Source organism: Rhipicephalus sanguineus, chromosome 2, assembly GCF_013339695.2.
Source record: "Rhipicephalus sanguineus isolate Rsan-2018 chromosome 2, BIME_Rsan_1.4, whole genome shotgun sequence".
Lineage (NCBI taxonomy): Eukaryota > Metazoa > Arthropoda > Arachnida > Ixodida > Ixodidae > Rhipicephalus > Rhipicephalus sanguineus.
Window position 1 is genome coordinate 77,617,370 of NC_051177.1, and position 12,036 is coordinate 77,629,405.

Sequence of the window (12,036 nt, forward strand, 5' to 3'; positions counted from 1 at the left end):
AAATTAAGTAATTACATGTCCATCTTGTTGTCTTAGAAGTAATAATAATTATTGGCACAACTGCCTAACAAACCAATTCATTTAATATCTGTGTTTGATTCTGCAGGGCATTTTCTTTTAGTAATTTTGTCTTTCATTCTTTACATCATTCCATCTTTTCTTGATGTTCTTATAGGATGCATCATTTAGTTTTTTAGACCTCAGTGGTGCTACAGTTATTGTGGATTAAAGACAGTTTCTATTCTACTTTTCGTTGTGCGTAGTGGCATACATTTTGGTGTTCCCGTAATTGGGCATGTTTATATAAACAGATGGCAAATGTATTGTGTCAAAACAAGGGGAAAAAAAATATGGCATGGAATATATTTACTACATTCAATGTAGTTGCCCACCACAACTCACAATATCATAAATCTGTACTTGTGACTTTGCCCTATCTTGATTTTCTCACTGAGGTCACTTTTATGCTTTCCCATGGTGGCATTACAGAATGTGTGGGCTTTCAATCAAGGTTTCAGAAGTAGCTAATACTAAGTCTAAACATAATGTCCTCTCATTTAATTATTTTTTGTTACATTTCGTGTGGATTTTATTAACATGATCATTCAGCAGTCGGAGAGAATTGTACATAGCAAATGTAAAAGGCCTACCTACTGTGCCATGTTTCTGAAATACCCCTCAAGAGTTCTTGAGAGAAAAGAAAGGTTTCTTACCAGCATTAGTGTCTGTTATTTGAATTCTTTGGCATTTCATAGTCAGAGCCATGACAGCTGCATTTTGATTGAAATGAAAGTCAGAAATGCCTGTGTACATTGATATTGGTCCATGATGGACTTCCATATGATCAAGATTGAATTAGGCAGCCTTCAATATAGCATGCCTCGTAATCACAGCATTGAGCTTACCTGTAATAACCCACTATTAAATTTCATAAGTGTCTCTTATATGGAGAGCAATACTCTGATGCCTTGTCTTGTTCTCTTTGTGCAGCGTCACTGTTTTCCAGCCATCCAGCAACAAAACATGTCGGGAAGCCACGTCAGTGATGCTGCCACCACTGTGACTATGAAACTGATAATATGTCATTGCCACTAAGAGCATTGTTATGCATGCAGTGAAATTTCGTTCCTATATTAGATCACTGTTCTTTTAATTCTCCATTACAGTGTTCTCAGCTCACTGTTCTATGAACCATATGTTGCAAATTCAAGGCGTATACTGATGTATGTGCACACCTTTGCTATGTCAACTTTAAATCTCTTGTGTGGGCTACTGACTTGAACACTTTTAAAGATTCAGTGCCATTTGCCACAAAGAAGGTCACTGGCCATGTCTAAAATGGAAAACTGCATGTTCTAGCAGGCCCATAGCCATAGGGGGGGGAGGGGTGGCAACCTAGCCCCTTCCCCCTCGGAAGTTCTGATGGAGGGGGTGTTTTACCGAAAATAAATGATCAATATTGCCACGCCCACTTCTTGTCTTGTTTTGATGTATTCGGGTTTGACCGGCAGGGACGGTTATCAACGCTCGACGCTGTCCGCGAAGTAGTGTTCTAGAAGCGTCGCGATTGTAGTAGATCGGTTTGTTAAGATTGCGCCCCGCACGCGAATGTTCTAGCTTTGTCTAGAGATTACGCCGCCACCAGCGATATTGCTAGAAAGTTCGATAGCGCCTGTATAAAAGCCGACGCGCGTGACCGCTTGTCAGTTGATCGACAGTCGACGCTCTGTTCGACGCTATCAGTGTATTGCTGTAGTTTGACTTTCATTTCCCGGCCACAAGTTCGGCCAAATAAACAGTTTCATCTCGGATGTGCTGACTGCTGTCTTCGTCGACGTCACGACCACGTGACATCTGGTGGAGGTGCTGCTTCATGATCCGGACGCCACCGCGGAGCGCTGACCCAAGCCCAAGCCGCGAAGAAGACGACTCTAAGAACAACCCGGATCCTCGAACCAGCCGCCGGCAGAAGGGACTACAACCAGAGTACGGGCTCCTTCCCGAAAACGCCAGGCAGCCGAAGACCGTCACATCGACCGCCGAGACGATGACAGACCCCCTGCCACCTACAACGATAGTGATGCAACAGCCAAGGGAGCCACCAACTTTCCGTGGATCGTCGTTTGAAGACCCGGAGAGCTGGCTGGAGACGTACGAGCGAGTCGCCGCCTTCAACCACTGGAACATTGAAGAGAAGCTGCGCCACGTCTACTTCTACTTAGAAGACGCCGCGAAGACGTGGTTCGAAAACCATGAATCGAGCCTTCAATCCTGGGACCTCTTTCGGACGACGTTCCTCAATACCTTCGCGAGCATCGTCCGCAAGGAAAAGGCCGCTGCTCTGCTGGAGACAAGAGCACAGCTACCGAATGAGACGGTCACTATCTACACGGAAGAAATGACGCGACTTTTCTGCCTGGCCGATGCTGCCATGCCTGAGGAAAAAAAGGTCCGCTTCCTTATGCGGGGAGTGAAACAAGACCTCTTTGCAGGATTGGTGCGGAACCCACCGAAAACTGTCACCGAATTCCTAAAGGAGGCTACAACAATCGAAAAATCCCTCAAGATTAGGACGAAGCAGTACAACCGCTCAACCCTGTCGACAGGCTACACCGAAGCGCACTCGCTAGGCACCGACGACCTACGGGAAACCATCAGAGCGATAGTGCGGGAGGAGCTGCACAAGCTGTTGCCTTCAGCGCAGCCTCAAGTCGATTCGATCGCCGACATGGTCCGCGAGGAAATCCAGCAGTCGCTGGGCACCCCCTATGCAGCGCAGCCGCGGCTGCAAGCAATGAACTATGCTGCTGCAGCCCGACGCAACGCCCCCCCTCCTCACCCGCGTCAAGACGCCGCGCCGCCGCAGCAGTTCCGCCGCCAGGCACCGCCGCCACCCCCAACGACGCCATACCGACCGCCGAAAGGACAAGGATGCGCCCCCCGAAAGACCGACATTTGGCGTGCCCCTGACAACCGCCCGCTCTGCTACCACTGCGGAGAGGCCGGCCACACGTACCGCCGCTGCCAATACCGACAGATGGGGCTACGCGGATTCGCCATCAACGCGCCGCGCCCGCGGCCAGGCGAACGGCCTCGCGACATTGACGACTACCTCACCGGAACACAGTGGCAAGAACGACGACCTTCCCGATCGCCGTCGCCCGGCCGCTACATGTCACCGCACCGCCGGCAGTACACTGGCCCAAACCGGGGCCGGTCGCCTAGCCCGTATCCGGGAAACTAAGGGCAGCAACCAATGGAGGTGCGGTTGCTGTACGACGAAATGCCGAAGATCCTCCGTGACCGCCGCCGACGACAACACGACGAGACCTTCAGAACACGATGCAAACCGGACGGAGCCCTCACGACGAAATTTCGCGGCCCGAAGAAAACCTGACGACGCAACGTCGAAACAGCGGGACCAATCGACAAAGCCGTGATACGACGCCACGACCTAACCGCAACGCAAGACGACGGACTAGCGACCTCAATGTTCTTATCGACGGCCACAGCGTCACAGCTCTCGTCGACACCGGAGCCGACTATTCCGTTGTCAGTGGGCCATTCGCCACCAAGCTGAAGAAAGTAAAGACCGCTTGGAGTGGACCCGAAATTCGGACAGCTGGAGGCCACCTGATAACGCCGATTGGTATCTGCACGGCGAGAGTCACCATCAATAACCGGACTTATCCTGCGAGCTTCGTAATCCTACGAAACTGCTCCAGGGATGTGATACTCGGAATGGACTTCCTAAGTGACCACGGCGCCGTTATCGATCTGAGGTCTGAGTCGATAACACTAAGCTCAGACAAAGCGCTCCCACCCCACGCGACGCCAGGGAACCATGCACTGAAGGTGATAGAACAGCAGGTGACCGTTCCGCCGCGCTCCAGCGTCATTATTTCCGTCGGCACCGAAAAACCTGCGAACCTTGAAGGCGTAATCGACGGCGATCAGCAACTACTCCTGAACCGTCAAATTTGCGTCGCAAGAGGTATCGCCGAGCTGCATGACGGTAAAGCAAAGGTACTGCTGACAAACTTCAGCCACGAATATAGGCACCTCAACATGGGTGCGACGGTTGCCTACATCGACGAATGTGTAGCCGCCAGCGATGCTTTCGCCCTCTTCGATGCTGCCGAACCTGCTTCGACGAATAGAGGTCCCGAACCGGATTTTGACGTCAACCCGAGCCTTCCGAAGGTCAAGCAAGACCAGCTCAAAACCCTGCTCCTGCAATACAAGGACTGTTTCTCGTCGTCATCGCGGGTCCGACAAACGCCCCTTGCTAAGCACCGAATTAGAAGAAAATTCTCGACCACTCCGACAGAACCCCTACAGAGTTTCGACGCGAGAACGTGAGGCCATAAAGAAACAAGTGGACGAAATGCTTCGCGACGACATCATCCAGCCTTCAAAGAGTCCGTGGGCATCACCTGTGGTGTTAGTGAAGAAGAAGGATGGGACACTGCGCTTCTGCGTTGATTATCGGCGCCTGAATAAAATCACGAAGAAGGACGTGTACCCCCTCCCACGGATAGACGACACCCTGGATCGACTTCACAACGCGACGTACTTTTCGTCGATGGACCTCAAGACCGGCTATTGGCAGATCGAAGTAGACGAAAGAGATCGAGAAAAGACCGCTTTTATAACGCCCGACGGCCTCTTTGAGTTCAAGGTCATGCCTTTCGGTCTTTGCTCGGCACCTGCGACGTTCCAGCGCGTCATGGACACCGTACTGGCCGGATTGAAGTGGCAGACGTGCCTTGTGTATTTGGACGACGTCGTCGTGTTTTCCTCGTCCTTCGACGAGCATCTCCGGCGGCTTGAGGCAGTACTTCAAGCAATCAAGACCTCTGGACTGACCCTGAAGCCAGAAAAGTGCCGATTCGCATACGACGAGCTCCTGTTTCTGGGTCATGTGATCAGCAAGTCTGGAGTGCGCCCAGACCCGCGGAAAACAGCTGCCATCACCGACTTCGCGCCACCCACCGACAAAAAGGCAGTGCGCCGATTTCTCGGCTTATGCGCCTATTACAGACGCTTCGTCAAAAACTTTTCACGGATCGCCGAACCACTGACGCTTCTCACGAAAGCTAACGTGGAATTCAGGTGGGAAACGGCGCAAGTGCAAGCATTTCAAGAACTTAAACGACGCCTGCAGACGCCACCCATACTTGCGCATTTCAACGATTGCGCCGATACGGAAATACACACCGACGCAAGCAGCGTAGGACTCAGTGCCGTCCTTGTGCAAAAGACTGACGGGCTTGAAAGGGTTATCAGTTATGCTAGCCGGTCACTATCCAATGCAGAAGCCAACTATTCCACAACAGAAAAGGAATGCCTTGCCATCATCTGGGCTACGTCAAAGTTTCGCCCCTACCTCTATGGCAGGCCCTTCAAAGTTGTCAGTGACCATCACGCCTTATGTTGGCTAGCTAACTTGAAGGACCCTTCTGGTCGTCTCGCACGATGGAGTCTCAGACTTCAAGAATTTGACATTACCGTCGTGTACAAGTCCGGACGAAAACACTCTGACGCCGACTGCCTGTCCCGAGCCCCCGTCGACGCGCCGCCGCAAGAGGAGGACGACGACTGCTTCCTCGGAACTATAAGTGCCGACGACTTCGCCGAAAGGCAACGAGCCGACGCGGAACTGGGGGGCCTTATGGAGTACCTCGAGTGCAAGACCGCCGTTGTTCCGAAGGTATTCAAGCGAGCACTGCCGTCGTTTTCTTTACGGAACGGCGTTCTCATGAAGAAGAACTTTTCGGCACTTCGAACCGACTACCTTCTTGTCGTGCCCTCATAATTGCGACCAGAGGTCCTCCAGGCCCTACACGACGACCCGATGGCTGGGCACCCCGGTGTTTCCCGCACGCTCGCCAGAATACAGGAAAAATACTACTGGCCACGCCTTGCTGCCGACGTCGCCCACTACGTTAAGACTTGCCGAGATTGCCAGCGACGGAAGACACCGACGAGGCCCGCGGGACTTCTGCAGCCAATCGAACCACCTCACCGGCCGTTCCAGCAAATCGGGATGGACCTACTGGGGCCGTTCCCGACGTCGACTTCCGGCAACAAGTGGATCGTCGTAGCAACCGACTACCTCACCCGCTACGCCGAAACAAAAGCCCTGCACAAAGGCAGTGCCGCTGAGGTAGCCAAGTTCTTCGTTGAGAACATCGTCCTTCGACACGGCGCCCCAGAGGTTCTCATCACCGACAGAGGTACGGCGTTCACGGCTGACCTGACTAAGGCGATCTTGGAATACAGCCACACAAGCCACCGCCGCACCACCGCGTACCACCCACAGACCAACGGCCTCACCGAGCGTCTAAATAAGACCATCGCCGACATGCTGGCCATGTACGTCGACGTCGAACACAAGACGTGGGACGCCATCCTTCCGTACGTGACCTTCGCGTACAACACGGCCGTACAGGAAACGACGCAGATGACGCCATACAAGTTGGTCTACGGACGGAGCCCGGCAACGACGCTCGACGCCATGCTACCAAAGTGACCGACGAGGAAAACATCGATGTGACCACCTACCTACAGCGCGCCGAAGAAGCACGACAGCTCGCCCGCCTACGGATCAAGAACCGGCAGACGACTGACAGCCGCCGCTACAACCTTCGACGACGCCACATGGAATATCAACCCGGTGACCGTGTATGGGTATGGACGCCAATACGCAGACGAGGACTTAGTGAGAAGCTTCTTCGACGATACTTCGGACCGTACAGGGTACTTCGACGCCTCGGCGCACTCGACTATGAGGTTGTCCCTGACGGCATTACGAACTCTCAGCGGCGCCGTGCGCGACCTGAAGTCGTCCATGTCGTGCGCCTTAAGCCGTTTTTTGCGCGTTAGCGATCCTGGGGACTCTATTTTTTTCCTTTGTTATTGTACTAATTTATTTGCGTATGCACTTGTTTTTTTTTTTTCTATGTTCTTTCACAAGCATCGGGACGATGCTTTTTCAGAGGGGGCAATGCCACGCCCACTTCTTGTCTTGTTTTGATGTATTCGGGTTTGACCGGCAGGGACGGTTATCAACGCTCGACGCTGTCCGCGAAGTAGTGTTCTAGAAGCGTCGCGATTGTAGTAGATCGGTTTGTTAAGATTGCACCCCGCACGCGAATGTTCTAGCTTTGTCTAGAGATTACGCCGCCACCAGCGATATTGCTGGAAAGTTCGATAGCGCCTGTATAAAAGCCGACGCGCGTGACCACTTGTCAGTTGATCGACGGTCGACGCTCTGTTCGACGCTATCAGTGTATTGCTGTAGTTTGACTTTCATTTTCCCGGCCACAAGTTCGGCCAAATAAACAGTTTCATCTCGGACGTGCTGACTGCTGTCTTCGTCGACGTCACGACCACGTGACAATATAGCTGTTTTTCTAAAATAATCAAGACCTTCAGCAAGTGCCCCCTTTCCCCCCTCCTCCCCCCCCCCAAAAAAAAAAAAAAATTCCTGCCTGTGGGCCTGTGTTCTAGGGAATTCCTGTTCTTGACATTTGGTGTCTCACAAGGTCATTTCAGTGTTCTCCAATAAGACAGCTACCTATCTGAACATTCTTTTGAATTAAGAGATGTCAGAATGAACGTAAGAAAATGTTATTAGATGTTGTATTTGTAAGGTGTTAGTGTGCTAAATTGTAGAGAAGTCCTGCGTGGCTGTAGTAGAAAAAATGTTTGGATGGGCCTTGCTTTGTGGGAGCCAAGCAGGATTTTAAAGCTTTCAGTAACCTCAACAAAGTGGATAGACAAATGCAGGTGCCTATTTCGTAATATCACACAGATCTTTCCTTCTTCCCTTACCACCACTATTAAAATAAAGGAAATAGATGCCTCCAGTCCTGTTCTACCACTTTGTTACTTGCATTATGTAGTCTTTTTAAGGAACACACTGGAGCAGTGACATAGCACTTGTTTGCCTTATGTCACTGTTACGAAGCAAAAGTAATGTTCTGGTCAAGCTTGCACTTCATCACTCTGTGGTGTTGATCAAACCATGTAAAAGCAGGAATAAGAATTGTGCTCTTCACCGTCAGCACCATATGGCGCCTTGTTTGTTTGCAATGCTCATCCAAATTTCAATCCTCGATAGTGCTCGTACCAGTCAGTTCAAGTATTGGACAGCAGACTTGCTTTGACTTGACAACTTATTGTCATTCTTTGCACTCAGTATGATGTCATACACTGATTCCAAGCGCGAGTAAACTTTCCACGGCTCAGAGTACCTTTTTGTAAACCTTGTAGAATTGCAGTGTGTGGTGTTACTTGTTGTTTACGGCTGTGCTATCTCATTTTCTTGCATTTTTTTTAGTGGTCCCTACCGTAGATTGTGTATGCAATATCGTATGACTGATCCTTCTTTTTGTTGCTGTATTTGTTCTCGGTAGGTTCTGATAGATTGACTTGTTTTTGGAGCTATTTTGCGATTATTCTTTTGTCTTTTGGTGCACCTTGTGGAGTTGAATTAGTTACACTTCTTTGTAGTCATCTTAGAAACAGTAATCATTATTAACACATCTGCCTAATGAAACAAATCCACTGAAGATTTGCCTTTGGTTCTGCTAGATGTTCTTTCTTTTAGTAATTTTGTCAATTATTCTTTTCTTAATTTCATCTTTTCTTAATATTCTTATCAGATGCATCATTTTGTTCTTTAGATCTCAATGTTCCAACAGTTATTGTGAATTAAAGACAGTTTCTGTACTACTTTTCGTTTTACGTGGTAGGATACGTCTTGGTGTTCTGTTCTGGTATTTTTAAATGGGCACGTTTATATAAACAGATGAAAAATGTGTTAAAAAAGTGTGGGAAAGCGAGAAAGAAATGGCGTGGAATATATCTACTAGAATCATATGTAGCAGTGTACACAACTCCCAGTATCATGAATCTGTACTTGTGACTCTGCCCCATCTTCATTTGGTCACTGAGGTCACTGTTGAATTTTTTTCATGATGACATGACAGAACGTATAGGCTTTCAACTTAGGTTTGAGAAGCAGCTAATACTAACGTTAAACACAGTAATGACCTCTCATTTAATGATCTTTTTTTATATTTCGTGGATAATATTCTGTGGATTTTGTTAACATGGACCTTCGGCAGTTGCGGGGAATCGTTGATAGTAAATATAAGGGGTCTACCTATTGTGCTGTGTTTCTGAAATATCCCTCAAGAGTTCTTCATTGAACAAAATGTTTCTTGCCAGCATTAGTGTCTGTTATTTGAATTATTTGGCATTTTGCAATTACGGCCATGGATAGCCACGTTTTCATAGAAGCCCATAAACTCTTGTCTGCATTGATTTTTCTGCAGGATAAAACTCTGGGGAATCAAGATTGATTAGGATGCCTCGTTTGACGTGACTCAAAATTATATCATTGATCTTGCTTGCAATAAGCAGCTATTTAATTTTGTAATTATCTCTTTTTCCTCTATGAAAAGCGATATTCTGGTGACATGTATTGTTTTCTTTGCGCAGGGTTGGGATCTTCCAGCCATCCAGTTCCTAAGGATGGTGAAAAGTCACATCAAGGATGCCGCTACCGCTGTGATTCCTGTGACTACAAAACTGATAATGTGGCCCATCTGAGAAGACACCTCAGGGTTCACACAGGCGAGAGGCCGTTTCAGTGCCATATGTGCTCTCAGAGATTCTCGTTAAAATCCACCTTGAAGACTCACCTGCGCACCCACACAGGCGAGCGGCCGTTTCATTGCCCTATGTGCCCTCTGAGATTCTCGTTAAATTGCACATTGAAGACTCACCTGCGCACGCACACAGGCGAGCGGCCTCATAAATGCCACATATGCCCTGACAGCTTCAGGGATTGGACCGCACTGAATGATCACCTGCACGCCCACACAGGCGAGCGGCCATTTAAGTGCCACCTGTGCCCTCAGTCGTTTGTGCGGAAATACGACCTCACTAGACACATCCGCTGTCATAAACGCAAGTGACCATTTTAATGCAAGGTCTGCTGACCCAGCTGTTTTACAAAGCCACATTTGACTGGCTGTTCCAGTGTGCCCTGACTGTACGAAATTTTGCGTCAAAACTTCAAGAGTGTATGTGTACTATCGGTAGTGTGACTTCATCATTGCTACTAGAGCATTGTTGTGAATGCAGTGAAATTTTGTTACTGTAATAAATTAATTTTTTGAATGCTTCTTTACAGTGCTCTCAAGTCGCTGTCATAGGTGCAGTGGCGTAAATCATAAGGGGGTCGGAGGGGTCCTGACCCCCCTTGTATTCAGGCTGGAGGGGACACCCCCATGCAAGTGTCCCCTCCCCCCTTGAGATTTACCTTGCAAATATCATATTTTAATTGCTTGACAGCTAAGAAATAGAGCACTCTCCTTAAAATGAATTCTGAAATCTGAAGCCCTTCCAATGAGTAGATATGAAGCACAAAAGTGAAAACTATTCTTTGTTTCAAAAGGCACTATAGAGGTCGTGTTTTCTGAAATTTTATGGGTGACTGATGTGCAGCATATGTTTATTACGCTGGCCTTTGAAGTGCAAAGTAAGGAATCCGCGGTCATCTACTCTTATTTATAAGCCATTGACAATGAAGTATGAATGCGATTGCTTGAATATAATTGTGTTATTTAAAAATATCACCGGTGAATATAAACACCCTTTACAAGAAAGATTCTAGGGTTAAATCATGGGAGGCTAACAGTATACATGATTGGAGCTGAAGTTAAAGAAAAGCTGTTCCTTGTACACGTTATAACAAGAAAAAGTGCTAGCATTTTCAGTTGATGGTGTAACCCGAATGACATATTGGCTAATAAATATGCTAGAGCCTATACCTACGAGCTACCCTTAGAAGCTAACTTCGCCAATTGGCTGCTCAGGCCCATGCTCGTTCTCTTTTAAATTACTTGAAAACATAATTTTAATTTTTATGTAATTACAAATGAAACGTATATTTATGAAAAAGAAAATGGCCACCATGGCATCAAGATGTGTGTCCCCCCTTGAGATTTTTCATTTACGCCGCTGGCACATGTGCCATATGTTACAGGCTGAACGAAAGCTTCCATACTATTCATACAGATGTGTGAGCACACCTTTGCATTGTCAACCAGTGTTTAGGAGGTTAATATGGCTCCAGCCAAGTTTAAGAGAGCCCGACGTTTCGGGACCGATTCGGCCCTTTCCTCAGGGGGTGACTGGTTTGGTCGTTGCAGTTAATTTCCTTTCCCTTTTTATCCTTTACTAGCTTCAACACTAGCTAAGGAGGGAAGGTGCTTGAGGTTCGAATCGGTGCCCCTCGATGACTCGAGTGCACGATGGCAGCGCGAAGGAAGAGCCGTTGCCCAGTGAAGAGACACTTTATTGCCACACTCAGGCGTCTGCCCGGGTCTAAGCCCGAACCTCCACTCTCCTCTCACATCCAAAATGTCATCTCTTCAACCCTCGGTTAGACAAGTCCCCCAACAAGCCAATCACACTTGGGGGTTGGCATCACCAAAATCAATGGCACAAACGCTTTCATGACAGACACTGCATTGGTAAAATGTATATCACAATCTACAACACGCGAGGGGATAGGTTCACTGCACAACACATGTCATCTCACTCTCTCCTACACTATAGCCTGAGTATCGACCCTGACGTCCGCCGGCGCTGGATGCCCAGCTCGAGCTAACCTGCCTGCGCACCAACGTCTCTTTCAAGAAGCCGCCACAAAAGCGGTGAGAATATTTCTAGGCCCTGGCCACTGACGATATGTGCACGCGACAGTATGTTGCTCTACCAGCCTAAGGAAACTCGGTCATCCTGTGCAGCTGGGGGCAGGATCACCTGAATGCTCCAAGTGCCGTAATTGCGACCAGAAGGCCATTGCACACAAAAACATCCCTCGGTTGCATCCGGCCAAGTGGTCGTAAAACCAATTCCATTTTCTTACGGCATTGTCAAAGGGCGCATGTCAAAGGGCGCAGCAGCAGCAGCAGCAGCAGCAGCAGCAGCAGCAGCAGCAGCAGCAGCAGC